The sequence below is a fragment of the Bos indicus genome, chromosome X (assembly GCF_029378745.1).
Source record: "Bos indicus isolate NIAB-ARS_2022 breed Sahiwal x Tharparkar chromosome X, NIAB-ARS_B.indTharparkar_mat_pri_1.0, whole genome shotgun sequence".
NCBI lineage: Eukaryota > Metazoa > Chordata > Mammalia > Artiodactyla > Bovidae > Bos > Bos indicus.
In genome coordinates this window covers 51,109,051-51,119,201 of record NC_091789.1, presented here as the reverse complement: position 1 = coordinate 51,119,201, position 10,151 = coordinate 51,109,051, and positions in this window count along the sequence as shown.

Genomic DNA, 10,151 nt, shown 5'->3' with positions numbered 1-10,151 from the left:
AGTCACCATCCACAGTGATTTTGGAGACCCCAAAACTAAAGTCTGACACTGTTTCCACTGTCTCCCTATCTATTTCCCATGAAGTAATGGGACCAGATGCCATGATCTTCGTCTTCTGAATGTTGAGCTTTAAGCTAATTTTTTTACTCTCCACTTTCACTTTCATCAAGAGGCTTTTTAGTTCCTCTTCACTTTCTGCCGTAAGGGTGGTGTCATCTGCATATCTGAGGTTACTGATATTTCTCCCAGAAATCTTGATTCTACCTTGTATTTCTTCCAGTCCAGAGTTTCTCATGATGTACACTGCGTATAAGTTAAATAAGTAGGGTGACTATATACAGCCTTGACATACTCCTTTTCCTATTTGGAACCAGTCTGTTGTTCCATGTCCAGTTGTAACTGTTGCTTCCTGACCTGCATACAGATTTCTCAAGAGGCAAGTCAGGTGGTCTGATACTCCCATCTCTTTCAGAATTTTCCAGTTTATTGTGATCCACGTAGTAAAAGGCTTTGACGTAGTCAATAAAGCAGAAATATATGTTTTTCTTGAACTCTCTTGTTTTTTCCCATGATCCAGCAGATGTTGGCAATTTGATCTCTGGTTTCTCTGCCTTTTATAAAACCAGCTTGAACATCAGGATGTTCATGGTTCACGTATTGCTGAAGTCTGGCTTGGAGAATTTTGAGCATTACTTTACTAGCGTGTGAGATGAGTGCAATTGTGCCATAGTTTGCGCATTCTTTGCCATTGCCTTTCTTTGGGATTGGAATGAACATTGACCTTTTCCAGTCCTGTGGCCACTGCTGAGTTTTCCAAATTTGCTGGCATATTGAGTGCAGCACTTTCACAGCATCATCTTTCAGGATTTGAAATAGCTCAACTGGAATTCCATCACCTCTACTAGCTTTGTTCATAGTGATGCTTTCTAAGGCCAACTTGCCTTCACATTCCAGGATGTCTGGCTATATGTCAGTGATATTATATTATACATGTTTTAATAACATTCTCCCAAATCATCACGCCCCCCTCCCTCTCCCACAGAGTCCAAAAGACTGTTCTATACATCTGTGTCTCTTTTGCTGTCTTGCATACAGGGTTGTCATTATCATCTTTCTAAATTCCATATATATGTGTTAGTATACTATATTGGTGTTTTTCTTTCTGGCTTACTTCACTCAGTGTAATAGGCTCCAGTTTCATCCACCTCATTAAAACTGATTCAAAAGTATTCTTTTTATTGGCTGAGTAATACTCCATTGTGTATATGTACCACAGCTTTATTATCCATTCATCTGCTGATGGACATCTAGGTTGCTTCCATGTCTTGGCTATTATAAACAGTGCTGCGATGAACATTGGAGTACATGTGTCTCTTTCAATTCTGGTTTCCTTGGTGTGTATGCCCAGCAGTGGGATTGCTAGGTCGTATGGCAGTTCTATTTCCAGTTTTTTAAGGAATCTCCGCACTGTTCTCCATAGTGGTTGTACTAGTTTGTATTCCCACCAACAGTGTAAGAGAGTTCCCTTTTCTCCACATCCTCTCTACCATTTATTGCTTGTATACTTTTGGATTGCAGCCATCCTGACTGGCGTGAAGTGGTACCTCATTGTGGTTTTGATTTGCATTTCTCTGATAATGCGTGATGTTGAACATCTTTTCATGTGCATGTAAGCCATTTGTATGTCTTCTTTGGAGAAATGTCTATTTAGTTCTTTGGCCCATTTTTTGATTGGGTCGTTTATTTTTCTGGAATTGAGCTGGAGGTTTTGCTTATATATTTTTGAGATTGGTTGTTTGTCAGTTGCTTCATTTGCTATTATTTTCTCCCCTTCTGAAGGCTGTGTTTTCACCTTGCTCATAGTTTCTTTTGTTGTGCAGGAGCTTTTAATTTTAATTAGATCCCATTTGTTAATTTTTGCTTTTATTTCCAATATTCTGGGAGGTGGGTCATAGAGGATCCTGCTGTGATGTATGTCAGAGAGTGTTTTGCCTATGTTCTCCTCTAAGTGTTTTATAGTTTCTGGTCTTATGTTTAGAATTTTAATCCATTTTCAGTTTATTTTTGTGTATGGTGTTGGAAAGCGTTCTAGTTTCATTCTTTTACAAGTGGTTGACCAGCTTTCCAAGCACCCCTTGTTAAAGAGATTGTCTTTTCTCTATTGTATATTCTTGCCTCCTTTGTCATAGATAAGGTGTCCGTAGGTGCATAGATTTATCTCTGGGCTTTCTATTTTTTTCCATTGATCTATATTTCTGTCTTTGTGTCAGTACCATACTGTCTTGATGACTGAAGCTTTGTAGTAGAGCCTGAAGTCAGGCAGGTTGATTCCTCCAGTTCCATTCTTTTTCTCAAGATTTCTTTGGCTATTTGAGGTTTTTTGTACTTCCATACAAATTGTGAAGTTATTTCTTCTAGCTCTGTGAAAAATACCGTTGGTGGCTTGACAGCAATTGCATTGAATCTATAGATTGCTTTGGGTAGTATACTCATTTTCACTCTATTGATTCTTCCAATCCATGAACATGGTATATTTCTCCATCTCTTAGTGTCCTCTTTGATTTCTTTCATCAGTGTTTTATAGTTTTCTATATATAGGTCTTTATTTTCTTTAGGTAGATATATTCTGAAGTATTTTATTCTTTTTATTGCAATGGTGAATGGAATTATTTCCTTAATTTCTCTTTCTATTTTCTCATTATTAGTGTATAGGAATGCAAGGGATTTCTGTGTGTTGATTTTATATCCTGCCACTTTACTATATTCATTGATTAGCTCTAGTAATTTTCTTGTGGAGTCTTTAGGGTTTTCTATGTAGAGGATCATGCCATCTGCAAACAGTGAGAGTTTTACTTCTTCTTTTCCAATTTAGATTCCTTTTATTTATTTTTCTGCTCTGGTTGCTGTAGCTAAAACTTCCAAAACTATGTTGAATAGTAGTGGTGAGAGTGGGCACCCTTGTCTTGTTCCTGACTTTAGGGGAAATGCTTTCAATTTTTCACCATTGAGGGTAATGTTTGCTGTGGGTTTGTCATATATAGCTTTTACTATGTTGAGGTATGTTCCTTCTATTCCTGTTTTCTGGAGAGTTTTTATCATAAATGGATGTTGAATTTTATCAAAGGCTTTCTCTGCATCTATTGAGATAATCATATGGTTTTTATTTTTCAATTTGTTAATGTGGTGTATTACATTGATTGATTTGCGGTAATTGAAGAATCCTTGCATCCCTGGGATAAAGCCCACTTGGTCATGGTATATGATCTTTTTAATGTATTGTTGGATTCTAATTGCTAGAATTTTATTAAGGATTTTTTGCCTCTATGTTCATCAGTGATATTGGCCTGTAGTTTTCTTTTTTTGTGGCATAATGCTCAGGTTTTGGTATTAGGGTGAACTTCATCATAGAAGGAGTTTGGAAGTTTACCTTCCTCTGCAATTTTCTGGAAGAGTTTGAGTAAAATAGGTGTAAGCTCTTTTCTAAATTTTTGGTAGAATTCAGCTGTGAAGCCGTCTGGACTGAGGCTTTTATTTGCTGGAAGATTTCTGATTACAGTTTCAATTTCCATGCTTGTGATGGGTCTATTAAGATTTTCTATTTCTTCCTGGTTCAGTTTTGGAAAGTTGTACTTTTCTAAGAATTTGTCCATTTCTTCCACGTTGTCCACTTTATTGGCATATATTGCTGATAGTAGTCTCTTGTGATCTTTTGTATTTGTGTGTTGTTGTTGTGATCTCTCCATTTTCATTTCTAATTTTATTGATTTGATTTTGCTCCCTTTGTTTCTTGATGAGTCTGGCTAATGGTTTGTCAATTTTATTTATCCTTTCAAAGAACCAGCTTTTGTCTTTGTTGATTTTTGCTATGGTCTCATCTGTTTCTTTTGCATTTGTTTCTGCCCTAATTTTTAAGATTTTTTTTCCTTCTACTAACCCTGGGGTTCTTCATTTCTTCCTTTTCTAGTTGCTTTAGTTGTAGAGTTAGGTTATTTATTTGACTTTTTTCTTGTTTCTTGAGGTATGCCTGTATGAACTTTCCCCTTACCACTGCTTTTACAGTGTCCCATAGGTTTTGGGTTGTTGTGTTTTAATTTTCACTCGTTTCTATGCATATTTTGATTTCTTTTTTTATTTCTTCTGTGATTTGTTGGTTATTCAGCAGCATGTTGTTCAGCCTCCATATGTTGGAATTTTTAATATTTTTTCTCCTGTAATTGAGATTTAATCTTACTGCATTGTGGTCAGAAAAGATGCTTGGAATGATTTCAATTTTTTTGAATTTACCAAGGCTATATTTATGGCCCAGGATGTGATCTATCCTGGAAAAGGTTCCATGTGCGCTTGAGAAAATGGTGAAATTCATTGTTTTGGGGTGAAATGTCCTATAGATATCAATTAGGTCTAACTGGTCTATTCTATCATTTAAAGTTTGTGTTTCTTTGTCAAGTTTCTGTTTAGTTGATCTATCCATAGGTGTGAGTGGGGTATTAAAATCTCCCACTATTATTGTGTTATTGTTAATTTCCCCTTTGATACTTGTTAGCATTTTTCTTATATATTGTGGTGCTCCTATGTTGGGTGCATATATATTTATAATTGTTATATCTTCTTCTTGGATTGATCCTTTGATCATTATGTAGTGTCGTTCTTTGTCTCCTTTCACAGCCTTTGTTTTAAAGCCTATTTTATCTGGTATGAGTATTGCTACTCCTGCTTTCCTTTGATCTCTGTTTGCATGGAATACCTTTTTCCAGCCCTTCACTTTCAGTCTGTATGTGTCCCCTGTTTTGAGGTGGGTCTCTTGTAGACAACATATATAGGGGTCTTGTTTTTGTATATATTCAGTCAGTCTTTGTCTTTTGGTTGGGGCCTTCAACCCATTCATGTTTAAGGTAATTATTGATAAGTATGATCCCGTTGCCATTTACTTTATTGTTTTGGGTTCGAATTTATACACTGTTTTTGTGTCTCCTGTCTAGAGAATATCCTTTAGCATTTGTTGGAGAGCTGGTTTGGTGGTGCTGAATTCTCTCAGCTTTTGCTTGTCTGTAAAGCTTTTGATTTCTCCTCCATATTTGAATGAGATCCTTGCTGCTGCTGCTGCTGCTACTAAGTCGCTTCAGTCGTGTCCGACTCTGTGAGACCCCATAGACGGCAGCCCACCAGGCTCCTCTGTCCCTGGGATTCTCCAGGCAAGAACACTGGAGTGGGTTGCCATTTACTTTTCCAATGCGTGAAAGTGAAAAGTGAAAGAGAAGTCGCTTAGTCGTGTCCAACTCCTAGCGACCCCATGGACTGCAGCCTACCAGGCTCCTCCATCCATGGGATTTTCCAGGCAAGAGTACTGGAGTGGGGTGCCATTGCCTTCTCCGAGATCCTTGCTAGGTGCAGTAATCTGGGCTGTAGTTATTTTCTTTCGTCACTTTAAGTATGTCTTGCCATTCCCTCCTGGCCTGAAGAGTTTCTATTGAAAGATCAGCTGTTATCCTTATGGGAATCCCCTTGTGTGTTATTTGTTTTTTTCCCCTTGCTGATTTTAATATTTGTTCTTTGTGTTTGATCTTTGTTAATTTGATTAATATGTGCCTTGGGGTGTTTCACCTTGTGTTAATTCTGTTTGGGACTCTCTGGGTTTCTTGAACTTGGGTGATTATTTCCTTCCCCATTTTAGGGAAGTTTTCAACTATTATCTCAAGTATTTTCTCATGGTCTTTCTTTTTGTCTTCTTCTTCTGGGACTCCTATGATTCGAATGTTGTGGCATTTAATATTGTCCTGGAGGTCTCTGAGGTTGTCCTCATTTCTTTTAATTTGTTTCTCTTTTTTCCTCTCTGATTCATTTATTTCTGCCATTCTATTTCACTAATCCTATCTTCTGCGTCCATTATTCTACTATTTGTTGCCTCCAGAGTGTTTTTGAACTCATTTATTGCATTATTCATTATATATTGACTATTTTTTATTTCTTCTAGGTCCTTGTTAAAACTTTCTTGCATTTTCTCAATCCTGACGCCAGGCTATTTATCTGTGATTCCACTTTTATTTCAAGATTTTGGATCATTTTCACTATCATTATTTGGAATTTTTATCAGGTAGATTCCCTATCTCTTCCTCTTTTGTTTGGTTTGGTGGGCATTTATCCTGTTCCTTTACCTACTGGGTATTCCCCTATCTCTTCATCTTGTTTATATTGCTGAGTTTGGGGTGGCCTTTCTGTATTCTGGCAGTTTGTGGAGTTCTCTTTATTATGGAGTTTCCTCGCTGTGGGTGGGATTGTATTGGTAGCCTGTCAAGGTTTCTTGGTTAGGGAAACTTGTGTCGGTGTTCTGGTGGGTGGAGCTGGATTTATTCTCTCTGGAGTGCAATGAAGTGTCTAGTAATGAGTTATGAGATTTCAATGGATTTGGAGTAACTTTGGGCAGCCTGTATATTGAAGCTCAGGGCTGTGTTCCCGTGTTGCTGGAGAATTTGTGTATGTCTTGCTCTGGAACTTGTTGGCCCTTGGGTGGTGCTTGGTTTCAGTGTAGGTATGGAGGCGTTTGATGAGCTTCTATCACTTAATCTTCCCTGGAGTCAGGTGTTCTATTATGTTCTCAGGATTTGGACTTAAGCCTCCTGCTTCTGGTTTTCAGCCTTATTTCTACAGTAGTCTCAAGACTTCTCTTTCTATACAGCACTGTTGATAAAACATCTAGGTTAAAGATGAAAAGTTTCTCCACAGTAAGGGACACCCAGAGAGGTTCACAGAGTTACATGGAGAAGAGAAGAGGGAGGAGGGAGTTAGAGGTGACCCGAATGGGATGAGGTGGAATCAAAAGAGGAGAGAGCAAGCTAGCCAGTTATCACTTCCTTATGTGTGCTCCACAGTCTGGACCACTCAGAGATGTTCATGGAGTTATACAGAAAAGAGAAGAGGGAGGATGGAGACAGATGTGGCCAGGAGGATAAAAGGGGAGAATGAAAAGGAAAGAGACAGATCAAGCCAGTAATCAGTTCCCTAAGTGTCCCCCACCGTCTGGAATACACAGAGATTCAGAGAGTTGGATAGAGACGAGAAGGGGGAGGGAGGAGACAGAGGCGACCTAATGGAGAGAAAGGTGAGTCCAAAGGGGAAGAGAGCAGTCAAGCCAGTAATCTCGCTCCCAAGTAATAATAGGTACTGAAGATTGGATTCTTAAAGGTACAAAATTGATAACAAATACCAAAAAGCAAAGATTAAAATTCTAGAGTAGTGGTTGGATTTTCAAAGATACAATATTAAAGAAAATAATAATAAGAAAAAAAAACAGTCACAAAAGCTATTATATATATATATATATATATATATATATATATATATATATATATAATATGGAGTTTGCTTTAAAAAATAGTCTTTTTTTTTGAAAAGTAATAGTGGGTTATAAAAATGAAAATTAAAGGAGTAATAGAGGATTTAAAAATTTAAAAAAAAAGTTAAAAAAGGAAAAAAAAGAAAAGAAAAAAAAGAAGAAGAAAAAAAGGAAAAGAATGATCGTAAAAATATATCTAGGACTTTCTCTGGTGTTGTTGTGGGCAGTGTGGGGTCAGTTCATTTTCGGATAGTTTCTTGTTTTGGCTTATATTTCTCAAGATCTATAGGCCCCTTCCTATGTAGTTGGTATTAACTACAGGGTTTTAATCTAGTGCACCTGTCACTTCCAAGGCAGTTCCCTCGGTTTTAGCTTCTGTTTGCTGGTCTCTTCAGTGTCTGATTTCCACCCTGACACAAAGAGGCAGTGGTGGACACTTTCTTAGGCTCACTTGTTCAGTCGCGCTGTGGGGAGGGAGGGACACTGTAGGCAAATAACACTGGCATGTGCTTGTAGTGTCTCAGCCACACTGGGCCTGCCCCTGCTCACGGCACGTGCACCCTCCCTGCCCACACAGCTCAGGCTCTAGGTTGCTCTGCTGGGAACCCTCTGAGGCCAGCCCTGGGCTGCATGCACCTCGCGGGTCTTAAGCCGCTCAGGTTCAGGCACTTGGGTAGTCCTCAGAGGTGCAGACTCCGTTGGGCCTGCGTTTGTGCCCTTCCCAGCTCCGAGCAGCTCGGGTGATGAGTTGTTTGGCGAGCGCAGTCACTGTGACTTATTGCCTCTCCTGTCCCTGCCACTAGGTTTTCTGGGTGTACAACCGGTGCACCTTCTCAGGCGGATGACTGTCCAGAACCCCAAGAAGCCTTAGTAAGCAAAGAAGCCTGCTTGCAGTTTGGTAGATAATGTCTCTCTGGGGCTGCGATTGCCCCCTTCCGGCTCTGGCTGCCTGTCACCTGAGGGGGATGGTCTGCTGCCAGCTAGTTCTGTTCTGCCCTTTGTTCTGTGCACGGGCCTGGTGGTGTCTTAGGGCTTTTAGCATGATAGCTATCCCACAGTCTGGTTTGCTAGCCCAAATTGGTTCGCTCTGATTACCCTCTGGTGCATTCAGTCCTGATCCTTACTCTAAGCAATGCAGCCCACGCCTCCCTTCCCAGCCCCCACTTGCTAGTGGTGGGTGCAGGCATATGCGCTGCTTCTCTGCTGGGGGAGTTACCGTTGGGCTCTTAATCTGTGGGTTTTAATTACTTACTTATTTTTCCTTCCTATTATGTTGCCCTCTGTGCTTCCAAGGCTCAGCACAGACTCGGCAGTGAGAGTGTTTCCTGGTGTTTGGAAACCTCTCTTTTTAAGACTCCCTTCCCAGGATGGAGCTCCATCCCTACCTCTTTTGTCTCTTTTTTTGTCTTTTATATTTTTCCTACCTCCTTTTGAAGACAATGGGCTGCTTTTCTGGGTGCCTGATATCCTCTGCCAGCATTCAGAAGTTGTTTTGTGGATTTTACTCAGCGTTTAAATGTTCTTTTGATGAATTTGTGGGGGAGAAAGTGGTCTCCCCGTCCTATTCCTCCTCCATCTTCAAGCCAACAAACTGTATTTTATTTGTTTTTTAATTAGAGGGTGGAATAGAATTTTGGCTGATGCATGGTCCTGTGGCAGTGATATAGGTTCTTCCATGTTCTTCCAAGGCACAATTAGATAACTTCTGTTGAGCATTAACAAACAATGGTGACTAATATTTATTGAGGATATCTAATGCATCATCTTATTTAATTTCCATGCAAAGCCTGCAGGATAGATATACTATTGCTTCTATCCTCAAATTAAATACAAGGAAAGTAAAATTCAAGTAGATTAAGGGACATAGTTAAAGTTTCAAGCCTGACTCCAAAAGCTTTAGCCTTTTCCACTCAAGCTTCCAACTGCCACAGCTATATAATAGGCCAGTTACTGTTATTGACACAGGTAGTAACACTAAGGTACAATGACAATTTTCAATATCATATTCATATCACCAATAATCAGAGAGGGGAATAAAGAGAACAGCTGAGAGAATGTGAGTAGCTGAATGCAGACTTAACCACACTACTAGAAATAAGAAAAGTCATAAATATTTACCTTTCTATTTCAGAACTATAAAAAGTCTCCTCTAAGGTTCTATTAACATAATTAAGCTCTCAATGCTTTTGAAAATTAAAGCTCCTTAGCATGCTACATAAAAGGAAAAAAAGGACTGCTTACTTCTAGGGAATTGATGTTGTGATTTTAAGTCTGAGGTCTTTAAGTTTTCTATGCTGATGTTTTCAATTTGTTTTCTATACATTTGAAAGTTTCTGTTGGATATATTTGCATTTATAATCTACTAGATAGCAGGATGTAGACTGAAGTCTAAGTTTGCCATGTGTATATTTCCAAATAGTGTACATTTACAAATTTACTAGTTTGCTGGATCAAAGTCTATAACTATAGGTAGCTTGCAGACTGAAGGAGGAGTTTACTAATGGAGGAGTTTGAAATTAGGGATTGATGAAAATGTGGTATGTAGCACACTTCCTTTGAAAGCCCACTGCTTGAATCTTCAGTCATATTTGGTTTTTTATAAAAATGTAAGCAACAGGGAACAGAACTACCTCCAAATGAAATGCCATATCTTTAGTAGCAGCAAAGTTTTTATTTTTATAGCAGAGCCAGGGAAACCTTTAGTTTGGTTGGCCAAAACAGTCATCCTTTTAGTATAGTGGTTTTTCAAGCCTTTTAAATCATGAACCATATTAAGGAATTAATTTAGCTCATGACTCAGTACACACATACATATATAACA